This window comes from Cupressus sempervirens, chromosome 6 (genome assembly GCF_028749045.1).
Source record: "Cupressus sempervirens isolate cs-2001-9-10 chromosome 6, ASM2874904v1, whole genome shotgun sequence".
Taxonomy (NCBI): Eukaryota; Viridiplantae; Streptophyta; class Pinopsida; order Cupressales; family Cupressaceae; genus Cupressus; species Cupressus sempervirens.
The window spans coordinates 29,685,709-29,713,156 of record NC_143123.1 but is presented as its reverse complement, the minus strand read 5'-3'; the positions used below and the strand labels follow the sequence as shown (position 1 = coordinate 29,713,156).

General features: G+C 32.9%; 1 protein-coding gene across 4 annotated transcripts in view; it reads left to right on the top strand.

Annotated features, from left to right (window-relative positions):
* The window catches only part of LOC149550936 (ethylene-responsive transcription factor 5-like), a 75,672-nt gene that overhangs the window by 24,354 nt on the left and 23,870 nt on the right, over positions 1–27,448 (top strand). For 3 of the 4 annotated variants that reach the window (XR_016352641.1, XR_016352640.1, XR_016352642.1), the window contains exon 1: positions 10,248–10,626. The exons of the other annotated variant lie outside the window; for it this stretch is intronic. The gene's annotated coding sequence lies outside the window, so the exon portion shown is untranslated. Of the gene's footprint in view, positions 1–10,247; positions 10,627–27,448 lie in introns of those variants that run through there. 4 annotated transcript variants of the gene reach the window in all.

The window sequence follows — 27,448 nt, the reverse complement described above, 5'->3', positions numbered from 1 at the left end:
ACTAATCCCTTAAGGAAAGTATTGTGGAAATTCCTATTGAATCCTTACAATTTTAGATTTGATATTATGTAAACAATAATATTGTAGTCAACCACCCCTCCAAAACCTGTACAATGTATTATCTTCAACACAATGATTACAACACACTTGCAATGCAAGTTCTTTCTGAGCACAGAAGACTAATCCAATAGCAACAAAAGACTTCTAACAATACACTCTCACACCTAAAGTCGCTTATATTGTGCATTTTTCATTTTAGGGAAACTTCCAAAGAAGAATCATATTAGGGTTTTTCTATTCTTCAGAAAAGTAGGAATCCAAAATTGTTTTCGAGCGGATGCCCCAAACCGTGCATGCTAGATGGAGACTCAAGTGTACAGTACTCAATGATCAATTGCCACATGTCTTCACGTCTTCACCCATCATCATATCTTCCAAAGATAGCTCTTATGCATCATAGGAATTCGTCATAACCATTTCAGTCATGATCTCCTTACACACAATTCAAGATGTCAACACATGCAAGTAGAGTGATACATCAACATGCCAACTAGTCATATACAATCACACTTAATTACATTATTTGCAAAATAAAATTTACAAAAAAAATAATATGAATAGGAATTATCCAAGGTTGAGACACCATATTCCTAACAATGATGTTATGAATCCTTTTCTTCTAAAATGATTTTGCAATGGTTTTTAATTGAGTAATAACCTATTTTGTGGCCTGCTTATATATTTGTTGAGATTAACCTTTTCCTAAAGTTCCATAGGTTCATGCTTGTCAAATAGGGGATTATAAATATTCTATATATCTTTTAGAGAGTTTTCATAACTTTTATTCTGTAGCCAAATCTTAAAAAAAACATGCAATCAAGGAGACATTCTTGTTTTGTAATTGATACAATTCCTTCTCATGTGGTGAATTGGGAAAAGATCTTTCAATAATGTGTGGAAGTGATATAATTTATATGTTGATGTTTGTTATCTTATAATTTTAAGAACTACAAGGATTATTCCCTATTTACTCCTCGTCCTTTGATTGGTCAACTAAATTATTACTAGAAAATTTTCTTCCGCATAGAAATATAACTTTTATCTCATGGCCAAATCTCAAAATAACATGCAATCAAGGAGACATTCTTGTTTGTAATTGATACAATTCTTTCTCATGTGGTAAATTGGGAAAGAATCTTTCAATAATGTGTGGAAGTGATATAATTTATATGTTGATGTTTGTTATCTTATAATTTTAAGAACTAAAAGGGTTGTTCCCTATTTATTCCTAATCCTTTCATTGGTCAACTAAATTATTACTAGAAAATCTTCTTCTGTTTAGAAATTTGGCATTGTAAATTAGAAGGCATTTACCTAGCTATATTTAATGCATGTGTAATGTGGTGGATTTTTTACTATGTTCCATTCTTTATTCTATAATAGCATACTTGGTAGTTATCTAACAATATTAATTGTATTGAAAACTAAAGACTTAAAAGAATATGTTGTTATTTTACACCTAACATAAAGAAGCTTTGAATTGGACTTAAGACTTTTCAAGCTTCTTTTATTCATATTGGTTGGGATACAATTTTATTAGGGGGGAAGTTTTATTTGTATTTTAGCTATACTTAGGTTTGGCAATCTTTTCATAAAGGAGATTACCATTATAATTTTTAAAAAATCATGTTTTCATGAAATCAATTGTTGAGCTTAGATTTAGGATTGATAAAGAAAATAATTCATACTTATATTTTCTATACAAAACATTAATTATTTATTGGTTTACATGTTTACTAAGCAATATTTACACTTATTTTACAATAATTTTTCATATCATAAAACCTAAAATCTCCTAGGTACATCTTGCTACCATAAGCTTTGTCAAAAATACTTCAAACTAATATCCATTAAAAAAGATATTAATAGATACCTACAATTATAAGTCAACAATTTCTTAATCTATTTCTAAGAAATAGAAACATCTACAAGAAAAAAAGAAGATTATTATGCTCACCATTTATGCTATCCTTATAGCATAGGATGATATCTTATAATTATTTTTCTCTATATTGATCTCAAATTTCCTGAACTTAGAAAAATATTTTCATAAATTCAATTATTCAACCTGGATTCAACCTTGCTAAAGAAAATATTTGATACTTATATTTTCTAGACAAAACATGAAATTTATAATTTTTTACATGTATATTAAGAAACAATACAATTATTAGAATAAAATCCATGAGTCCTACAATCTCTTGGTAAATTTTGTGAACAAGAACTTCAGTAACCAATATCTATCAAAATACCTATAAATAGATGCTTAAGAATGTAACAAACTATTTTTTAATCAATTGTTTATTAAAAAAATATATCTAAAAGAATAAGGTCTTAAAAGAGATCCGCAAACCCATGTACCCTACAATTCTATGGACGATTATTATGGTCACCATTTATGGTATCCTTATCATCAACAAATGATATCCTACAATTTATTTAGTTTGTAGTGATCTCACATACCCTTAACTTAGAAGCATATTTTCATGAATTCAATTGTTGACGCTAAGATTTAAGGTTGGTAAAGTTTTTTTCCCTAGAAAAAAAAGAAATTTACAATTGTTTTACATGTCTATTAAGTAACATTACATTTTTTTATAATGAGAAATAAAAATACAAAGTGAGAAGATAATCAAATATAAGAGATATAATTTTATAATAGTTTTAAATTGTCTACATCAACTTTCAAGCATGAATTACTTAATTATATAATTACACACATCTATATATATTTTTGCATACAAACTTCAAGTGAAGAACTAGGAGAAGCCAAACAATCATATGATCATTAGATTTCACATTCCCAATAATCTCTACTTGAAGTCCAACTAGCATAGCCATACTTCTTAACATTCCTTAAATTTTCAATTGTGTACACTGTACCTATAATTAGGCCAATTGAGGATTGTTGAATCTTGTTCAATATAAATTAAAACTAACTACATTTAGAAACATAATATTTTCAACCTCAAAAATAAAAACAATCTCCTCTTTCTACATGGAATCCCTTAATAACCTCTTAATGGATTAGATGAGATTGCCAAACCATGTGCTTCTTATGCAGAGGCTCCAAGTAAAATGCCGCCTCTCCATCTTTGACAGCTACCACAATACTTTCATTCCCATTGACATCACATGGTTTTTCACCACTGCCATTATACTTGGCAACCTCAAAAAACATAGCCCCGTCCCTCAACCCAAGTCACATTTTAACAACTTTCTCCTTTTCCTTCCCCATTAAAAAAATTTTCTATCCAAGCATCAAAACCTTATTTCTTAGAGTACAATTTTTTCCTCCCTATCTTATGCCTCGTTGCTCTCTTCCTTCTCTTTGTCAATTGCAGCCACAACTGCATCAAGAGTCTAGAAGGAAACAAAATTGGCTTCCTCCAAATTCTTCTCTTTTGTCCATCTATTAATGGACACAACTTCTTCACACTATCTTTGCTCAATATTTTGCTATAGCTCTATTACCAATTGTAAATTTTAAACAAGCAAAGACAATGAATAAAATAGAAAAATAAGGACAAAATAGGAAATACCCTACATCCACTCTCGAAAAGGATTATTCAAAATCTGATACATAATTCAATACAGTACATAACTGCACACATCCATTTATACATTCTCATACAGCCTTCAAGAACAGATCTATGAAAAGCCAAAAAAAATCGTGACACATTCCCAACAAAAGCTTGCACTTATTCCTTAGAAGTACAAATCAATTTATATTTGTAAATTTCTACAAAGACAAAATATCACCAACAATATCCGCAAACAATTTGCAACACACAATCTATCAAAAAAAACAGAGAATACTTGAATCAGACTTTCAATTTTTAAATACCACAGCATGAAAAGTACGGCAGTTAATTGAAGAGCGGCTATACATACAAAGTTCAACAATTTCCTCAAAGATATGATCCCAAATTAATCGTTGCATACAGAACCAACAAATTTTTACAGACCTAACTGAAATTACTCTTAACAACAAACTAACTAATGATGGCACATCTACGAAATAGGCTTTTCCAACCTATCAGATTAGAATTGTTCATTGCTCTTACTATTAAATCACTTCACTTTATTTTGAGTGGGATATTTCAGATTTATCTTTCCTTTTCCCTCTCCTCTTTCTTTTTCCTTGTGAAGAGAAAGATTGAGGAAAGGATTCACATACTCTCCGAACTGAAGGTTTTGAGGGAAGTTGAGAATGGCCTTTGAACCGCGCAGATGGAAAGCCATACGGTCATATGCCGCTGCAGCTTCTTCGGCTGTATTGAAGCTGCCAAGCCAAATTCTGGAGCCCTTCTTTTTAGGGTTTGGTATCTCTGCAGCATATTTTCCACGAGTCTTAATGAACCTCACTCCCCTGTAATGCTTTTTCCGATCCTTCCTCGAAACAACAGTTTCAGAATTCATCGTCTCATATGAGATTTCATCGTCAAGTAAGAAGTGGGCAATTGCATTCAAACAACGGGCTTCATCGGATGTTATTGTACTCATTATCGCCGTCGCAAAATACCATTTGTGGAGAAATTACGTTTGGTCGCACGCTTTATAAGCCGGCCCACTTTTATATTCATTGAATTTGCCTACATCCAATGCTTTTCAAACAAGATACATTTATATTTAAGAAGTTTCACTACGTTAATGTACCTTGCATTATGAATGTAATGGGCATTGTCAATTTTAAAGTGAAGGATCCTTCCTGGTGCCTATGGGATATTTTTAATATATTATTTTAATATTTATTTACTAGCAAATGAGCTTTTGTATATAGTGAATTACATCAAGTATTAAATTCAAAGTTGGGTTAATGAAAGGTGGGGTTAAATTATAAAGAAGTAGTCAATATTTTAATATTTAAAAATATATATTTAATTCTTTGTATAATATTTTATGTCGAATATTGTTTGAAAATAATAGTTTAATGTATCAAATATGTGTCAAAATAAAATTGAGGGAGGAAAATTGTTGCAAAACTATAAATTGTCAATAGTCAATATAGCTTGGTTTAAGCATTCATAATTATTATATTCAAAATTTCTTGAGGCAGGTGAAAAATCTGAATAAACTGAAACACCATCCAAATTTGTCATATTCGCCATGCCTACATGTTGAATACTCACCTAATAACTTCTTCACCAACCTAACTTGATAATCACCTAGTAAGAAATTACCTTTTAACTTATTAATCATCTTAACGTAAGTCTTAATCTTTTCTTTTCCTCTTCTTTGTCTATGAGTCTAAAAATAGTCCCACCATAAAGATGCACGCCCTTTCAACTTTCAATTTGCAATATTCACCTTCTTATCTATTGGCATGTCCTCATACTCAAATTATTTCTTCATATTAGAGATTCAATCCAATAATTATTCTAAATCAATCTTACCATCATATTTGAGAAGATTATAATGAGGTTTTCCATTTACTCTTGTCAAATCTTTTGAGAATATTTCTTCGCCCTGTATAAGGTTACAAACTTGCTCATCAAATTCCTTAGCTGAATTTTCATCTTCACAAAAATTTTTCTATTGGTCTTCCCCTTCTCTAGGTTGTCTCAACAACTTCAATTCTAGTGACAATTTTTCTCAACATTTTCATAACAACAAGATTTGCATATTTGTCCTTCGTTGAACCATCTTTCCAACCCTTTACAAGTTATAGGAAAAAAAAAAAACTCTACACCCCTACAACAAAATGAATCAGGGGGACTCTCTAGGGATTGTCAAGAAGAAATCACAAAAAGGTGAATCTTCTGCTCAACTAGCCCAAGTGGATGTGAGGAATAATGGCCAAGTCTCTAAGAGGGAGGAACCCCACCCCCACCTGCTAAGGAATAAAGTATCAAAGATCCTTCTATAGGTCTAGTTCAAGTTGAGATTGGGGAAGCCCCTGGTTGCAACTCTAGTATATAGGAGGAAGAGGAAATTGGAGTGGGAATCCAAGTAGAAGTGGAAGGAAATGAGATTTATAATTACCCATTTTTACAATGGATTCATGATCTGTTGTCCACCCCCAACAAGACTATGGGAGAGGGAAATGCTGAGAAAAAACCCATTTTGAAGGAAGGAGAGATCCGTGATTTAGGAAAATAGTAAGAGAACAAAGGTGAAGGATCCATGTGTGTTAGTACCTCCTTGGTGAAGTGGGGGGATAGCTTGACCCCCCAAGGCATGTTTTGACCTCAAAGTTCTCTCCACCACTCAAGGAGTGGGAAAAATGTCTGGTTTTTGATATCTTTTCCACACCCTCTTCACATCAATAGAGTGATGTTGTGGAATGATGGGTCTAGAAAAGAAGTAGAGGAGGCAAAAGGGTGGATGTTGGAGTGGAGGTCAAGCAGGGAAGACCACTCAGTAGGAGTACAAAGATTGAAAGGAACTGGAAAGGAAGATTTTAAATGGTAAGAAATCAATCTCAAATGACATTAGGAAAGGTAAGAAATGAAGTTCCTCTCAAGGAACATGAGGGGCATAAATGGTCCTCAAAAGAAATTTTCTCTAAAGAAAAATATCTATTATTTAAGAATTAATTTTTTTCTTATTCAAGAGGTTAAAATGTCTTCCCTTGCTTTCTCCAAAGTTATTGATAGTTTGTGGCCTAGCACCATAACTAGCTATAGTGAAGCTGATGTGGTTGATGGAGGGGTGGCTGCCCTATAAAATCCTAAAGTGGTATCTGGAAGAATCCTATGGTAGGATAGAAATTTTATTATCTCTAAAAAAGCTTTTAATAATATGAGCACATGTATTTTGAACATCTATGCTCCCAATACCAAATGTGGGAGACATGGTACTTGGGAAACCTTGCCCAATTTTATGAATAATAATAGGGGCAAGAAGTTTCTATGTACATGGACTATTTTAAGTCACCACTCTACCCCTTTGACAAGATGAGAGGATTTAATGAATTTACGAATAGTATGAAAGACTTGGAAGACTTTATCAATCTAAGTGATCTCATTGATGTAGATATACAAGGCCCCTCTTTGACCTGATCCAACAATGGGAAATATCGAGAGCTAATCCAGGTCAAGTTGGATAGACTACTGGTATTTGCTAAGTAGTAGAATCTACTCTCCTCCACCTTAACTACTCTCCCCAAAATAGTTTCAAATCATGCACCACTATGTTTAACTATATGGATGGTGTCTTTAGTAGCCCAAGTTAATTTATATAAAAGATTATGTGGTAATCACACCATGATTTCATAAATTGTGTGGAGGAATGGTGGAAGATCCAAATTAAAGACATAACCATGTTTAGGCTCACTACTAAGTTGGATAATGTAAGGAGAAATGCCACCCATTGGGGGAAGTCCTTATTGGCGGATATTTTTAAGAAGGAAGAGATTGAGACAAAACTAGAGGAACTTCAGAAGGCTATGGATGAGGGGGTCTGTTCAAGGAAATAATCAAGGAAGAAGAAGTTTATAGGAACCAATGGAAGAAGGTTACTATGAAAGAATAAATAGATTGGAAACAAAGATCTAGGATCCAATAGTAAATGGAGGGTGATTGGAATACTGCATTTTTTCATAGGTATGCCTCCAAACACAAGAAGATAAATACTATCACCTCTCTGTAGGACAATAGAAACAATACACACAAGGATTAGGAGGAGATAAGAGGATGAACAGTTTCATATTTCATAGCTACATATTGTTGGAAACTTATAATTGGAACAATTTTGTTTTTTTATTGATGTCAAATCTATTGATGAGCCATATTGCTAACTAATTTGAATGACATATGTATTTGATTGATGTAGAGGATTTGAGAAATTTTTCATAACAATAGCACCTAAAGGAAAGGTTGAGTTATAAAAAGAAGGCTACAATAGACATTTGATTAGATAGACTTTGATAAGGAAAAGTGATTGCTTATATCAAGAAAGTTAAGCCAAGTTAAGAAATAGAGTAAAAGGCAAAGGAATGTTGAGTGATGCTAGTGTCAATCGAGCCACAGTTGGTGTCAAGAAAATCTAGTGTTGACCGAGCATGAATATAGATTGAGAAAGTTAGTCGATGTTGAGCCAAGAATTTTTATAAGTCCAAGGATTAGGTGATGACCAAGTGTCAGAACATAGTGATTTCTGAGTAATATAGTTGAAGATGAATTCAAGGAAATGATGATCCCCAACTAACTTAGTTGATTTCTTGAGAGATGTAAACCATGCTGAAGATAATATTGATGAGTTAGATTATTAAATTAAAGGCAAGGATTAGGTAAAGACCTGACAAAGGTCCAATAAAGAAAATATTTTAATGAATTGTGCTGAAGTTGATCATAAACTCTAAGATCTACGATGATTGTGGAAAATGGTAAAGGGAGAATTGCCTATTTAAAGAGGTACCGAGAAAAAAATAGTATCAAGGAGTGCAAGTATATGAAAGAGATACATATAGATAGAGGTGGATAAATAATGCACAAGTGTGTGAGTGAATGTGAAGCTAAAGGATTAAGCTTGTAGAGATGTTATTGATAGTGATAAGTGAAATCTAAGAAATAAGTCTGAAGTATTGTTGAAGGGGGAGGACTAATAGCTTGAAGGGTTTCCAAGAGAATTAAGAATAAAATGACAATGAGAGCTTATTAGTGAATCAACACCTAAACCAAATAGGGATCTAAACTTGCAAAGTGAGTTGTAGTCACACAGATATGATAAAATATAATGAATACCCACGACTACCCATATTAGGATCGACTTATAAAGCATGTGAAATTAAATAAACACATTCTCACCTTTTTCCCCTTTTAACATATCTTATAACACATCTCATTTATAGAATATATGTATAGAGTATGTTTTTTAGTTTTTAAACTTTATTTAATGATTATTTTATTTATAATAAATAATATATTAATTTTTTTAATAAAGAAATTAAAAAGATTTTTCTTCGTTACAATTTAAATATATATAAGTCTTCTAATAGTATTTATGAGACAATATTTAAGTTAAGTGCAATTAGTGATGGAATAACTTAAACTATTATTTAAAAAACACTATATTTTCTAGAAATTCTAGTTTCTTTAGGTTGTTTGTATGCAAGATGATAGCTGATTTTTTTGGGAGTTTATCACATTCTTCAAACAATTTTAATAGAGATTAGAAATCTAGAATCTTGTTATATCTGTCCAATTTTATAGTCAATATAAGTTATTATTAATAATCTCTTTCACTTATAGACCTCACAAATAAGACCAAAACTTGATAACATTTTTTATATTAAGATATTATATATGTACTTCAACAAATTTGTATTTTAATATTATAATAAATTATACCAAATTGTAGACTTTTGGCTATTTTCAAAACTCTCACTCCCACCTTTATTTAAACATTTATTTACCACTTCAGATTCAATCACTTTATAGTTGAAATTTTTGATCAGGAAACATTATGCAAATATTTTCTATTGTTTTATAATATTTGTAGATGGAAAGTCACTATTGTCAACTACTAATGGTTGTCTCTCTCTATAGATGAAGACACAATCACTTCATTAGATTTGGATACCCTAATAATTTTGAAACTTTTATTGTTAACCTATAATATTCTATATGTATCCTCACCATCGTGCTACCTTATTATTAGTTCTTTAAAAATGACAAATAAGACTGAAATTGATGATGTCTCAATTTCTTGAGACTCTATATACATATTTTAAAAATATTTCCATTTTAATAATCACTAGTGATTTAAACAAACTATTGACAATGGACATTTTTTAAATTCATAAATTCTCTGTTATAAATTTGTTTTCACACATATTTGATACTTGTAAGTTTTCTTATGTTTATTATTAATAATTACCATAAATTATTGTGTAAATGATTTCTTTTGATTTTAAATATTATAATATGACCACTTCACTTTTCTCATTTGACCCTCCTGCAACACACTTTTATAATTCAACAGATGCAAAATTTCACGCACTAATAATTAAGTAGAAAAAATTAATGAACTAAAATAATATTATAATATGCAATTTACAAGAACCTTTACTCTAGAACTCACTTTGACCATTACACTGATTTTTCAAATACATAAATTTGGTTAAACTTTTTAAATATAAATTCGCCTTCCTTTGAAAAGGCAAACATAATGAATATAGGGGCGGCTAATATACATGTGACCAAACACAATTTGTGCACAAATGGTATTTTGCGACGGCGATGATGAGTCCAATAACACCCAACGAAACGCGTAATTTGAATGCAATCGCCTACTTTTTGCTTCAAGATGAATTTTCTGATTGTGCCTGTAAAGCTTGATTCAAGTGATCTTTCTTTTCTTCATAGACTCTATTCAAATTATATGCAAATTATTGCTAGTAATATACATTCTCTATTGAAAATTACAAACACAAATTGGTGTGTTTCTATAATCAAATTATGGTTTCAGATTCAAAAAAATTCATCTTCTTTCGACAAATTAGTAACTATGATAAAAGAAGAGCAGTGGAGGGCTACATTCAATTTTAGGCTGGAGAGGAGTTGCTAACGGATAAGGAGAAGAAGCCACATACAAGAAAGCAATGAGGAAACTAAGTGGAAGGTAAGCCTTGTGTGCATCATTTCCGTCAAATTATTCCATTCTAGATAGCTAAAATTGCCATCGCATATGAATGTTAAAAAAATTAGGAATCTAAAGAAAGATATATTAACATATTAATTTTATGTTAAGATAAATAATGACCTAAATAATTTAGACATTTCTAACGAAATTAATTAGTACAATGGTTGGTTTATATATTAAGGGCATGCAATAGATATTGGCTTGAACAAGAAAAAATATGATAGTAAGATCTATCCATAGATTTCGAAAGTCATGCAATAGATATTAGTTTGAACAAGAAAAAATATGATAGTAAGATCTATCTATAGATTTCAGGTTTTAATGATATGAAAAAACTATAGTAAAATAAGTGCTATGTTGCTTAATAGATATGTAGAAAAACTTGAACATTTTATATTTTGTGTAGGAAATATAATTAGTATGTAATATTTTCTTTTGCAATCTTAAATCTAGACTTCACAATTCAATTCATAATGTGTTTATGAGGTAATGACATGCAAGATCATTACAAATTTATAGTTAGATGAACAAGAAAAGAAGGTTTATATGATTTGCCTACATTTGTAAAACATCATAAAGTAACAATATCTAGTTGTCTTGGTAGAATAATTATATTATGTGTGAGGTATGGTGATGTAAGATGTGAATCTTATATGATGATTTTGCATAAGGAAAACAACATATATGTTGATTTCTACAAGGAAAAGTAAAAGGAAAAAAACATTCTTGAATTAACAAATGTACATGTCACATCTTATGTCAAAGTTTTTTTTCTCTTTACACATTATCTAAAGAAATGATGAAAAGTAGGTTTATAAAATTTGGCTATATCAGTAGGATGCCATAAAGTAATAATATGTAGATATATTTTGATAGAGGAACAAACTCAAACATGTAGTATGTGTTAGTATTGGTCGCTCGCAACCCAAGAGCCAATCTACAAATTATCCTCTAGAATAAAGAGGCAATTAGCACACGGAATGTATTGTAATAAGAGGAGTACAAATGTACGATAAAATTTTCTTATATATGAGTGATTAAATAATAATAGTGTGGAAGGTTGAGAGAATTGTCTTAGGCTCGAGGAAGTAGAGCTCCTATAGAACCCAAAAATATAATTTAGGATAGCTAAAGTCCAAATAGGAATCAATAATATCTATCTAAATAGTAAATGTGTTGATCAAGATATGAGACTTTGTGTTGACTTTTCATTTAGCACCTTTTGTGTAGACTAATCAAAGAGGCCTTCCCCATTAGTGGAAGGTCATCCTCATACATGAAAACATTTAATAGCCCTTTCATTGAATCTCATTTATCGCATCTATTTCACTAGTCAAAATCCACAAAAGAAGCACCAAAATTGACAAATACATAGATCATATCATCCAAAGATTTCCTTGAGTTCCAAGTGCAGAAATATCCTAGATGGAGCACTAATCCTATAGCGACCCACCACTAGATCTGGCCACACCACAAATGGAGGTAAATAACCCACTACTAATGCCTTCTTTATCAAGCCAAACATACAAATGAAATTACCAATTGATTCAAAGAAATTTAGGTTGAAGAATAGTACAAATTTTCTTTCAAACCAAGAGTTATCTAGATTGGAACTTCTCATTCTTTTCTTAATGAATGGTTGCATGATACTCAGTCTAAAGAGTTAAGTTTTATTTTTTCATATTTTAGAATGGTGCAAAAAAAGATTTTTAAATTTTCTATCGAACCCTATTAGCTAGAGAGAGATTTTCAATAGAAATTTTTGGTGTATTAAGTCACGTAATGTTTGGGCTATTTCTTGGTTTCCAAATATTTTCCATGAGGAAACCGTAGCCCTCTTGAGTCCTCACTTGTTAATTATTGGAAACCTACCACCATGTTTGTGGAATTTCATTCCATGTACCCTATAGTTGATTGACAATGTCATTAGAATGGATAAAATTGGTAATTTTCTTCCTCACACAAATGTGAGGGTTCTCATTTTTTTGAATCCTAGTCTTGCAATTCTTAGTGTGATTCACGATGACATTGAAGATTACCTTGTATCCTACACTATCACATTCTTGGGTGGAATTAATGTGTACTTTTTGTGCAAAATGGAGGGGTATATAAGAAACTCATGTCCCCTTAATAAAAATGAAAAAAAAATCTAATTCAAAGGGATTTAAACCTAACCCTAACCTTAGAAAATTATTAATAAGGTATAGGTACCCTAAGGTTACCTTGAAACTACCCTTGACTCCAATCATTTTAATTATGAATTCAATATCAATATTTTTGACTATCTAATTTTTTATTTTACTAGTGTGAAGTCTCCTCATATTTTATGTACCCTATAGTTGATTGACAATGTCATTAGAATGGATAAAATTGGTAATTTTCTTCCTCACACAAATGTGAGGGTTCTCATTTTTCTGAATCCTAGTCTTGCAATTCTTAGTGTGATTCACTATGACATTGAAGATTACCTTTTATCCTACACTATCACATTCTTGGGTGGATTTAATGTGTACTTTTTGTGCAAAATGGAGGGGTATATAAGAAACTCATGTCACCTTAATAAAAATGAAAAATAAATCTAATTCACAGGGATTTAAACCTAACCCTAACCTTAGAAAATTATTAATGAGGTATAGGTACCCTAAGGTTCCCTTGAAACTACCCTTGACTCCAATAATTTTAATTATGAATTCAATATCAATAATTTTGACTATCTAATTTTTTACTTTACTAGTGTGAAGTCTCCTCATATTTTTTTATTAGAAAAATATTATTCTTTATGTTCAAATCCTTCAAGATGTAGCCACCTTAAACTTTGGGTTGAAGAACCACACGATAAATTTGGCGGGAACTCTTTTGAGTTGAAAGGAAACAAAAAATACTTTTGGTATAATATTTAATAAACAAATAGACATTTTGAGACTTTGGTTAGAACTAATACTCATTACAAAGGTGTGTAACATACTTGGTCTATGTTCCAATAGGGAGAAAAGAGATTTTTTTGAAGATTAGACATAGTTTATGCAAGTAAAAACACATACAGTTAAAAAAAATATGTTGATAGAGTTAGTATCAAAGTCGCCCAACACACACTATTTAATCATTACTCCATTTGTTTTGATATTTTAAAATTGGGTAACTTAGTTGTTCACCTTGGTAAAAATGATTGTTCTTCCCTTAATACATGTCTATAGAAAGATGATGATGTTTCAACTACAACCGACATTATTAAATGGTTTAATTTGAAGGATATTAAACATGATAGTTTCATAGCAAGATGGTCCCAAAATTTTTCTAGTTGGAAGACTTTCATCAAAGTGGTAGGTAAAAAGAAAGCAATATCCATAATAGGAGGAGAAAAGCCAAGTCGTAGGGGTAAATTTTAGTTGCTAAAGCTAGGTTTCCATATAAACTGAATAGTATTGAGGCTATTAATATTTCTACTCACATAAGAGAATCATCTAGGAATTTTCTAAATATAAAATTTGATGGGGCCAAGACTAGGGTGAAAATAAATTAAATTGGTTTGGTGCCAAGAAATCCAATTTTTTTTTCTCAAATCCTCAAATAAAAGGAGGCTAGAGATAAGATTGATAACATATGGAAGATGAAAAGATAACTAAATCCTAGGAGAGTATTTTAAAATTACTACAATAAGTTACTCTCTACCAAGGATTATGATTTCAAAATAAATATTACTAGATCTAAAAGAAAATATGTCATTCTCTCTAAGCTCTCAGCTAAGAATGTTATTGAATAAAAATTAACACTACCATTCAATCCTTAAGAAATAATAAGGCCCTTGGGATACTATCTAAGTTATCATTAGATGGATTGGCCTTCTATTTCAAATTGATGACCTCCTTATGATCCAAGTAAACAAAGCATTTTAGTTATGCCAAAAATTTCTTAAATTGGCATTTGTGATAAGATTATATAGGAGGAAGGAGCCCATGTCCTTATGGGTAACCCACACATCATTTGTATTAGTAATCCCATTAACACCCACATCCTCTATAGACTATCCAATTTTATTTTGAGAAATATTCTTCCGTCAAGTGGTCTTTCAATTGACATTTATAGACAGGTCCCCATGAAACTTAGATTGTCTCTTGTCACTTGACATAGAAAGCCTAGCCATACCTTTACCTTTTAAATATGTACTAGGGTCCAAAGATTATAATATTCCCAAGGTCATCATCCTCATCAAATAGAAAAATTATCTTTTTTCCAATGGGAATAGGGTTAGGGATCTTTGTCTTGAATGAATTAGGGTATTATTTATTATAAATGTGAAAGACCTCATCCTTATTGTAGTTCACCTCCTCATTAGAATAGGTATCCCCATAATAGATTCAAACATTTAAAAAAAAATTATATGCTACTTTTGGTAGCAAGGTTTTCCTCAACATGTAAATTCTTAGCATACCCCATAATTAAGTGGGCCAAGCCCTCATGTAGAACATGGGAGGACAAGCTTTTCTCATGGGCTCTAATACTATTATTCAAAAATAACATGAGATAAAGGGGGAAAAAGATACATTTTCTATACCAAAAGAGATTTTAAATGATAAAGTGATAGTTGAAGATGCTATAATACTTACCATTTAAGGTAAGGAACACATAATGACCTTAATGACTTCCCTCCATGGCTTCAAGAGTTGAGTTCTCTACCAACCACCATATGTTTAATTTTTCACCTTTTCCCTTTTTCTTGGTAGGAAGATAGCACATAATGACCTTTTTTATATGTCAACATAGTTTTGAAAGTGAAATTCCCTACCAAAAACCATTTGTGTTCTTTCTAATCATTTACATTTCTCTTGGTAGTAAAATTATCTCCATTAATTTGGTAGCACATTTTTTATCACTCTAAAATTTAGTTCCCTTAATCAAGGTATTAGAGACCTTGGCCACCATCTCTTTGTTCACTTCTAGTTAAAGCCTACATAGAAAGCACCCAATCTTTCCAACACTGTGAACCCCAAGAAGCTCCCAAGGTACCCTTGTGATAGATTGGTTCTCTTAGAAATTTCTCAAAAAGCCTTGTCTGCCTATGACCAAGTTAGAAGGCAACATAAAAAATGTTGGACTTGGTCATTGGTTAAAGGACCCTTTCAAGTAGATCAAAGGCAAGATATCCCCTCTTTTGAATGTGAATGGAATCAGTTTCCCTTGGAAGAGTACAATTCTCCATGGCCATGTTTTGAAAACATAGGGAGAGTATAGTGTTTAGCAGGTAAAACATTCACCCATGAAGAAGCTATCGAAGACCATTGAATGAATGTGATAAATGACTACGATGTCCAACTAAGGGATTATTGTAGGAGACTTTTTACTTGGCAGATAAGGCCTTGAAGATAAAAATTCCCTAGAAGATATGGCAACAAGATCCTGAGAAGTTGTTCAATCCTCTATTCAACAAGGATAAGATAGGTGATAGGCCTATTATGAGTGTTGAGGTTAATAGGGAGGAAAATTTAGATATCAACCATAGGGCGAGGTAGGTCATTAAAATGACACAGGATTGGGTCAAGAAACCATTTGAGCTTGATCCAATACCTGAAATAGTGATCTTCCATGCACACGCCTACCCAACCAAAGGTGGAGGGAAGAAAGTCACTATCCCTACCTTTGTAGCTCAATCACCAGTGAGGCCAAAAATAGTACACCAACTCAATAGGCTGGTGGGTTATTATCGAGCTTAGAAAGGTAGAGCCCGAGGTAAAAGGAAAAGAAGTTCCCCCTAGAGAATTGAATTGGAAGAGGGTGAAATCCTGACACCTATGTAGCAAGAAGAAATTAATGTACAACGGTCAGTGGATACTAGGGTATTATAAGTCTAGGTTGACCCTCAACTACCACTAGCTACTATAGCCAGTCAAATAGAGACAAAAGTTGACATTCAAAAGGTCTCTCCACCTTGGCAAATAGAAGAAGCATCCCCTTCTACACTTAAAAAGGGAAGAAAAATAAAGACTCCCATAAAAAATAGGCAAAGGGTTATCAAGAAACTAGTCCCTATCCCATCAATCCTAGAACCTATTCCTAAAGAAGATTAAGAAGAGGATGATGAGGATGATGTACATTTGAATAGGAGAACCTAGCTAGCTAGAGCCACAAAATAGGAGAGAATGAGAAGTTCTACTACTACACCACCACCAATCCTAGAAGAACCTTTGCAAACAATGACATCAAAGGATGAACTACAACAATGGATTGATGAGAAGGATGTAGAGGGAATTGATATATTTAATATGTCAGATTTTGATTTCATGCCTGTAGGAATTGAACTAGTTGGGGATAAGATTCAGGATACTCCAACCAATGAACCCCAATAGGAGGATTGGACTTAGATGCCACCAGAATCACAAGAACTTGAGGTTACTCCTTCATCCCCAGTATATGTCACAATTGTTATAGATAAAGGCTCTACTACTCCTCTGCAACCAAACATGGAGGGAGAACAAGTTCAAAAGGAGTAGGAGGAAGAGCCACAATAGGTATCAATCGATGAAATGTTTGAAGGAGGACAAATAGTTGAATATCCTTAGCAAGCTTCCCAAGACACCGAGGTGAGAACTGTGGGTTCTACTGTTATAGAAGCTCCCAGTATAGATCCATCACAGAAGGAAAAGACTTCGTAGAGGAGTAATAAGGGAAAAGGCATAGCTGAAATGACTCTTTCATCCTCCAAAGGTAGAACTTTAGTGGAACGAGTTCTAGGATGGTTGCAAAAAGAGATGATAAGAAATAAAAAAGAAACAATTCAATGTGAATGAAGAGGACATGATAGAATTGATTGAGGTTCAAAGGTAACCTAAGTCCCCATCAAAAGAGGCAAGATCATTAACATTTATTAATAGGGATGTGAATAAAGATTTATTCTCACAAGTGGCTATGCCTCCTCCTGATTCAAAAATAGAAGATTTTGATCCACAAGATTATCAAATCAAAGAAGTTATCCTTGCGAAGCCTACATTAGACACTGCTAACTTAATGGTTACAATAGGGATGAAGGAGGTATTCAGAAGTTTGGAATAAGAAGGGGTAGAAATAATAACACCTCAAAGGAAAAATGAAATCATTAAAGGATATTTAACCGAGGTTGTTGGTCCCTTGGAAATTTAAAGCTACTTCATGTTATGCACGAGAATGTGGATAAAATGGTAGCAATTTTGAAACAAGATTTCACTCTTATGGATGAGGTACATACCTGGCAGAAACATTTATAGGTGTCATAGGTGATAAAGGGCTAGAGGTATAGAATGCTCATGGATGTATATACTGCAGAAGAGTTATATTTGATTGATGATTGGATAGAGAAGATAATAGATAGTAATAAAGTAATTGAATCATTACATGTGGAGATCTATTGGCTCAAGGACCAAGCTTGAGAGAAAATTTTGGAAGTAGAGAAACATTATAGTGATGCATGTCTAGACATTTTCAAAGATGATGCATAGGAGAAATTAATACCGGTAGAGGAAGTAGTACAAAAATTCAAGAAGACTTTTGAAGAAGTTACTACTGATGAAGACATTCAATAGGCCTTTAGGATAGAAGAAGCTTTACTAGAGTTGGATACTAAACTTGGGGATTTTGCTGAGACCCGTATAGAGGTAGACAACTACAAGTAGAAGGTCAAGGATAAGTATAATGCCTTAGATTTACCAGAAGTAGCCAAGGCCACTGAGATTATTGAGAAATTCAAGGGCAAGCACCCAGACATAGCTCTGGTATGAAGGTGGACAAAACCCATAAGCCAAAATTTCATTTTTGATACTCAATAAAATTTTGCAATCTTGGATCCTTGAGGTGCACTGCTGTGTTGGTGTGCTGCTAGGTCATGTGCGATAGTGCACTTTTTGTCACAAAGTGTTGGAAGAATTTTGAAGAAGTCAGAGGTGTGCAGGTGCACTGGTGTGCTTTCTTTCGAGGTTTGCTTTTCCAAAGATGCGATGACAATTAACTACTAGTTCCCAAAATTAGAGCTTTCCATGCATCAAAAATGCATTTTGACTATAGTTCAACTTTGACAGACACTTGATAAAGGACTAGCTTCTAGTTTTGACACTTCCACATCTACTAAAGGCTATTTTCTTCTTATTTTCTTTGTTTTATGACATGTAAAGGCTCATGCATCCAATTAATGATATAAAAATGGATGGAGTCCTCCTAAGCACCAGTTAGATAGTCGGTTTGCACATAATTAATTTATTTTATTAAATTAAAAGCATATGATTGTATCAATATATCTCTCACTCTCAACACAAATTTAAGGAGATGATTTCTTATAAATACAAGATTGTAATATGTAATAAGGGCCATTATTATTTTGCAATAATATATGCTTTTGGTGCTCTCATTTGGAGTGTAGTGATTCTTTCCTAAATGTGTTATATTTTTGTGAATGTATGTTCATGGAATTGTGATTGAGCCAAAAGTTTATTATATTATTTCTAGTTGTGCAATCTTTTAATTCTAGTGTTTTCTATAGTTTGATGAATTCTGCTAATGTATCTAGCTCAAGAAGAAATCACTGAATTGTTTTTGCATAACTTTTTATCTTGCATGAGCACACTTTCAGTGGCCTTGCAATTTAAAAAAAAAGTGAAACATCTTATGATTGCTAAGAAAATCCTATCGACGATTGCATCAGTGGAATCAAGGAAGCCCTATTCCTACTTTCATTGGTTACCCACCAATTTTTTGGAAAGCTTAACTCACAAATGTGTTTTTTTTGTAGCTTATGTCCGTTAGGATTTTACTTTCATATTATTTGCTCAAATTTTCTTGTTACCTTATCTTTGTTATTTTCTTTATTAACCCCTTGTTATATTAGGAATTCATATCAGTTGCATTGTTAGATTGCATTCATAAAAAAAAAACATAGAAAACACAAAAACATAGTTCTTTTGCATTTTTTATTTTGAAGCAGTGAACATATTTTACATCATATCCAAAATCATTCGAACAAGAAAAGGCCTCCTTGTGAACAAAAAAAATTATCTTCAACTGAACGGATTTAAGTAGGTTGCAAGATCACCCAGAACCTTGTAGTTGATCTACAAAGATTGACTTTTTAAAAGAGGAGTTTGAAGGAATTCCTGCCATTAAGCATCATGGAAAATGACAACTCAATAGAAGTGGCACTAGAAGGAGGTCCATCTTGATTTTTAGAATAGAAGAAAAGTTTGCCAAAACATCAAAATTCTACACTTTTTACAAGTTTAGAAAATTTTCTAAGTTTTTGAGAAATTCAAGTACACTGGTGCGCTAGTGCACTAAATTCCGAGCTTTGCCTTATTTATGAGAAAGTGTGCTTTTGTAGAGGTGCACTTTTTCTAGAATTGATTTAAACTAGAGGATCTTGATCCAAAATCCCCATTTTAATGAGATTTGAGATCTTCTCCAAGTACACACAAGTTTCTTGAGCTTAGCCAATTCTGCAAGCCTCACAGTGACAAAGCAATACCTCAAATTCAACCACTTCCATTCAACATTTCATCATCTTCTTCACAATAATCATCTGGTGGACCACCAAATATTCCAACAGTTCCACCTCAACAACAACTACCCTTAGTCCACGAAATCCTCCAATGCTCTTTTTTGCAAATGCTGTAGACTCACCAATCAAGTTGAGAGGTGCACTCCATGACCTTCCTAGAAATCCTAAGAAGTTTTTCCCAAGGTTCATTTATGGAGAAACATAAACTGCCAAAGATCACATCAAAGTATTCAAAGAAATTTACAATAAAAAATAGATTGCCAACGAGGATGTGGTTCTTCATTTATTCCCCTACTCTTTGGGAGAAGTTGTCTTTAAATCATACGTTAATTTGCCACCTGGATGTATTGGAGATTGGGATACCTTCAAAAAATTGTTCCTAGAATAATTCAAAACTTTTATCAACCCAATGGTTATACATCAACAATTCATATTAATCAAAAGAGACCCGGTTAAGACAGTTTCTCAATTCAATCATCACTTTCACATGGCATATCAAAAATTGGAAACACCATCTACTGTACTAGTTGAAGTAGTTATTCAGATCTATCTAAATGCTATGGACCCTCTTACTGCTATCTTTCTGAGAAGACTTCCTGCAACAAATATTGATACATTGGAAAAGGTCTTCACAGAAGCAATAACCTTTACTAAGCAAGCCAATCCTAATGGAGGAGGATTGATGCTTCCAGCTCAAGCTATCACAACAATGCCAACATACCCTGTTAGAATACCCACGATGCCTAGCCAATTCATACCTATAAATCCAATTCCATTATAGCAGGAACCCACTCTACAAAACCTTGCTCTAACATATCCAAGGTATGAACCACAAAGCTTCTTTCTTTGAACAAAAGTCAGCAGTTGCTACAGAAGCAGACAATAGCTTTATTTCTGAATTTGGTCAAATGAAAAAGACTATGTCACAAATGAACAACAAGTTGACTCATCTAAAGTTGTCACAAGGACAAAATAACAATTTTCAAAGGAACAAAATTGGCCCCTACAACATCAATTATGGCCAAAATTATAAAAGGAACTTTAGTGGGAACAATAATAGTGAAAACAACAATACAAGAAACAATAAGGGAGGGAACAACTTCAATCCTCTTGACCATAATAATGGCTTCCAAAGACAAAATTGACAATGGAACAGTCGTCCAAATAATGGAAGCATTCCTATAGACAATAACAATAATAATGTTCAATATATAGATATCAATCAATATGATGATGGTCAAAATGCATCTAACAATGATGGTTCATACTATGATGGAAATCAAGAAATGACTCAAAATTCACAAGTAAATGGCAATGCTCCTCCTATGAAATTTAATGCCATGCTACTAGAGTTCTATGATTTTGCACAGAATCATAGGTAGAACAGTCTCATTCCCATTTAGCCAAGAACCTAACCTTCAGCATGGAGAGATGTTTTCCTTTCACAATGACAATCAAAATACGTACAACTTGAGAAGTAGAAAAGAACCTCTAACAGATGGAATTCCCCCAGTACTACAACCAACTCCTCTTGATCTGAGAGTGAGTAACAATTTGGTATTAGTTAAACCACCATATAGAGGACAGGAAAATCAGAACCAAGGAAATGTACCAATGATATTGAGAAATCCTACTTGGTCTACTAAGAATTATAATGTTGCAGAAGACCTGAAGTGAACAAAGGCCAACATGTCCATGTTTGACAAGTTGCAAAATTTTTCACAACAATGAGAAGCACTCATGAAGACTCTGGATCATACAAAGACATCCCACAATATAAATACTACCCCTCAAAAGGCACTATCTCAACAAGCTAATGCTGTAGAGGCAATGCCCACTATGTTTAAAGACAAGGTGGAGGTAACCCCATTTTTGCTTAGTGTTAAGATATATGGGAAGAATATTCACAATTTTCTAATTGATTCAAGAGCTTCATGTAACATCATGCTATTGTCTATAGTGCAAAGGTTAGGAGTCAGCCCTCAACCTACCAACCAAATAGTGATACAGTTGGACAAAATAGAGGTGAAATTCATTGGTGTGTTAAAAGATGTTTGGATATAGTTAATAGTTGACCCACAGATTCAAGATGTAATTGATATACATGTGGTTGATATCCCAGAAACATATGGATTACTTCTAAGTAGAGAATGGATGAAATGCCTAAGGGGATGGTTTTACATGGATTTTATGAAAGGTTTGAACAATCAAATCAAAATAGATGCAGAGCCAAAGTTAAAAAAGATGATTACAGAATACAATACTCCTAATGTGGTAGCCTTCTTACAAATAGATTTGGGCTCCTACAAGGTAATGGTTTTTGATACAACTTTGATTAAAATATCAGATGATCAAGATATGAATTGCACGATTTCAAGCCCAAAAGATTAGGTCATAACACAATTCATAGACCACAGTTTTGGCTAATTTATAGTGTCTAGGAGGAGAAGCTGACCACAATATCCTCCCCCTTCTAGAATTTTGTTGATTGCATAAAATTAGCCATTTAGAGTTTGAATTTTCATCATGTTAAGAAGTAGTTGCTAAGGTATTAACACAAATGATGGGAGTAGAGAAAGGCAGTGATCGAAAAGATGAACCCATAGAAAACCAAAGTTCTACAAACTTGTTTGACTGTGTTGAAGAAATTAAAGAGAAAATTAAGGACCGAAATGCATCATATAGTGATACTTCTTTAGATGGTGGACGTTTGTCCTCTCCTCCACCTAGAATGATCAAAGTTCAAAGAACAAGATGGTATGTAAAAGGCCAAGGATGGACTTTGGTAGTCATTAATCCTAAACCTAAAGTGGATAAAATCAAAGAACTGATAGGCAAAATTCAAGACAAACAAGAAAAATATACACTTCTAGTTTCGAGGAATGATAATAAAAAATTAGTAAGCCCACCCTGCGAAAGACTACAATTGGTACCCAAGAGACAATCCTTCCAAGCTCAGGTAAAGGAAAAGCTAAGGACAAATAAGCATAAGGTTAGAAAAACCAAAGAAAACCCAAAGAAAACCCAATTTAGGCACTTCTCTTTGACAGTTCCAAATGCAAATTAGGAGCCAGTGTAGGTATTGAGTTGATTAGTCCAAAAGGTAAGTCTTTCTACACAACATATTGATTGCAGTTTAGATGTACTAACAATGTTTTAGAATATGAAGCATTGATTTGAGGACTTCTTTTTGCACTCAAGAAAGGAGTTATAGCTCTCGTAGTCGAAGGAGATTCTCAATAAGTTATTCAACAAGTGAAATCATTATATTCCTATAATGATAAGAGGTTGCTTGATTATAGGAAAAGGGTATGGGATTCATTGGATGATTTTGCAACTTTGAACATAAAGTCTATTCCAAGAAGGAAAAATGGGGTAGCAGATGTCCTCGCTATTTCAGCAAGTGCATTACAACCAGTCAAAAGAGCAAAATTGAAATGATTTTCAGTCGAGTTGGTTGCTGCTCCATCTATTCCCAACAATATAAAAAACTTTCAAATTTTTCAACATGATCAACATATACTTGAATTTATTATGTACAGTGACCACTTTAAGGGATAAGAAATTGATGACACTCTAGATGAAAAACCTAAGGACAATGAGCTTCAAGATGAAGATAGAATCTTGAATTTAAAAACTAATACTATTCCTAAGGGGATGATTGAGTTGGAGTGCATTTTTGATTGTGATGAATCAACATTTAATAAAAGGACCACTGAAGAGAACGAGACAAATGAATGTGATTCATACAATTTAGGTACAAATGATGATCCTAAAATGGTAAGGATTGGGAAAGTCTGCAATCCACAAGAAAAGGAAGACATGCTCAAATTGCTTATAGAGTATAAGGATGTCATTTCTTGGAGCTATGAAGAATTGAAGACATATGATCCTCATATTATTACACATGATATTCCACTCAAACCTAACACCAAACCTTTCTGACAAAGGAAAAGATCTATCAATCCTATCCTCGAACCTCCGATAATGAAGGAAGTCAAGAAGTTATTGGATGTTAAGATTATTTTCCTCAAATGCAACTCTATGTGGGTGGCTGATTTAGTTCTTGTATGAAAGAAGACTAGGGAGATTCAACTTTGCGTAGATTTTCATAACTTGAACCTAGCATCTCAAAAGGACAACTACCCATTACCCTCGCTAGATGAGGTCTAACAAATTGTGAATGGTTCAAAGATGATGTATTTCTTGGATGGATATTCAGGATATAATCAAGTAAATGTAGAAGAAGAAGATAAGTTAAAGACGACCTTTACAACCAAATGGGGAACCTTCACCTATAGGTGAATGCCATTTGGACTGATTAATGCAAGGGCTACATTTTAGTGAGCCATGGATGAAGCTTTTAATGGATTGATAAATAAGTGTATAGTTATCTACATGGATGACTTAACTATCTTTTCAAAGGATTGAAGTACTCACATTGCTAATCTAAGACAAGTATTCAATAGGTGTTGTAAAGAAGGCATATCTCTCAATCCCAAGAAATGTTCATTTGGGGTCACTAAGGGAAAGCTCCTAGGTCATGTCATTTCTAAAGCTGGCATCTCCATTGATCTTGATAGAGTTGAAGCCATTTTGAAGTTATCACCTCCCCATAGTCAAAAGGAACTCAAGTCTTTCTTTCAAAAGATAAATTTTGTGTGAAAATTCATAAGTAGATTTATAGAGATAGTGCACCCCCTTAATGAGTTACTCAAAAAGGGGGATAGAATATAATGGGTTCTAGAGCAAACAAATCATTTGAGGATATCAAAGTAGTCATTTCCATGGCTCCAGTATTGGTAAGTCCTGATTACAAGCTTCCCTTTAAGATATATTCATTCACTTCATAACATTCATTCACTATGATCCTGACATAGAAGAAGGAAAAGGAAGATGAAAGACCTATTGCTTTTATGAGCTGCCCTCTGAGAAATGTCAAGTTGAATTATTCGAACCTCGATTAATAATCTTTTTCTTTGATTAAAGTAGTAAACAAGTTCCACCATTACATACTAAGAAGCAAGGTGTATGCTATTATTCATGATCCATCAGTAAAGACATTATTGATGTAAAATGAATGCGGTGAAAGATGAGGTAAATGGATGGCGATATTGCCATAATTTGATTTAGAGATCCAAGCCATGAGGTTAGTTAGAGGTTAAGGATTATCAAGAATGATAGCTGATAAACAAATTGAAGATGAAAATAAATTCAAGTTTGACAATGAAAAAAATGAGAATGATTAGAAGAAAATGGAAGTATCTCAAGTTGATATTTGTCAAGGTGTAGTGATAGATGTCTGGTACCAGGATATTGTTTACTATCTTCTAAAAAATTAGTGTCCTAGCTAGATGCATAGTTCACAACATAGAGGACTTAAAATGAAGTGTGAATCCTATATGTTGCATGATAGCAAGTTGTACAAAAGGAACTATGAAGGAATCTACCTAAAGTGCTTAGGACATGAGGAAGAAAAGGAAGTTTTGGAATAGTTTCATGATAAGTATGGTATAGGGCATGGTTCAGAAGAAGAAACTACTCATCTAATTTTAAGATCAGGTTATTTTTGGCCCATGATATTCAAAGATACTTTTGAGCATGCATGTTCTTGTCATATTTGTCAAACTAGTGCTAGTAGGGAAAGACACCTGACAATGCTATTATAATCAGTGTATGAGGTGCACCCATTCGCAAAGTGAGGGCTCAATTTCATTGGTCCAGTCAATCCACCATCATCAACTGAACACATTTTTATTCTCATAGCAACTGATTATTGTACACAATGGACTGAAGCAAAAGCTTTCAAAAATTGCACTACTAAGGTGGTAACAAACTTCTTGGAGGAACACATTGTTACTAGATTTGGGATACCATTCACCTTAGTATGTAATAACAGATTAGATTTTGCATCAGTATTCTTGACTCAATGGGAATTTAAAAATTAAGTTATTATCAAGTTCTCTTCAAATTATTACCCACAAGTAAATGGGGTAGCTGAATCTACAAACAAGAACTTGATCACAATAATAAGACAATTATTGAAGGAGAATCCTAAAGATTGGCATATGCAACTCAAATATGCTCTATGGATAGATTGAGTGAGAGTCAAGAATTCTTTGGGGACATCTCCATATCTAGTTGTCTACGAGAAAGAGCCAATATTCCACTTAACCTCAGGATTCTTGTTTTGAAATTCATGAGTGGGTACGCTAAAGATGCTAACAGGGTACAAATCAGATTGATGACTCTTTTGGAGATGGATGAGAAACAGATAGCTGCATTTGACCACATGGCTAAACATCAAATAGTCATCAAGAGATGGTTCGACAAGGGCCATGATAAAATCCTACAAAATTTCTGACCTTGTTCTACTTTGGGATAAGGTGAAAGAAAAGTTAGGCAGCCACACCAAGTTCCAATTCTTGTAGATTGGTCCTTATCAGATTGCAAAGATTCTTAGAGAAAATACTTTTAGGCTCAGTTCCTTATAGGGGGAATTAGTTCTGTTACCAGTCAATGGGAAATTTCTTAAACATTATTTTGAAGCCTAGAAGAACCCCAAAAAAGAAAAATAAAGGATTTTTTTTTAAAATTAGATTTTATTTCTGCAAGTGTTTTTATTTTTTGTAAGAGTGTTTTCTTTTCAATTTTCTGTTTTCTTTTAGTCAAATTTTTGTTTCCAAAAGTTGTGTCAATCTAGGGGTAGGTGCACTCAAGATTTTATATTGACATATCATACTAACTACTCTTTTGGTTCTGATTTCAGGAAGAGGTATTTCTTTGTCAAAACATTTTGATGATTGTGTGTCTTATATCAATTGAGGAATAGATGTTACTTCTAGTAATAGGTGGACTTTCAGTCTTTGAATTCAGGATTCTAGACCAACAAGTTCTCAACACTTTGTAAATTTTAGGATCGATTGTTTTAGGTTTTGTCAAATTAAGGTTGAAGATAGCAAGGGACGGTCCAAACCCCATTTAGTTCAAGTAGAAGAGTCTTCTTGAAGGGACTGCTAAGATCATTGTTTGGCATTAGAGTTTCCAAAAAGTTTTAAAAGAGGAATGCAAGGGATGTTCAAAAGAGATCAAATCCAAGAAACAACACTAATATCCTGGCCACATAGTCTAAGCGTGATTAAGATACAAAAGAAAATAAAAAGGAAAAGAAAGAATGGTGTTAAGACTGAAGGATTCTAAGAGATTTAAAAGGGAAAATAGATACACATTCAAAATGAGCTATCTAGTACCAAAACATTTCTTCATCCAAGATTTAAATGGTTATATTAT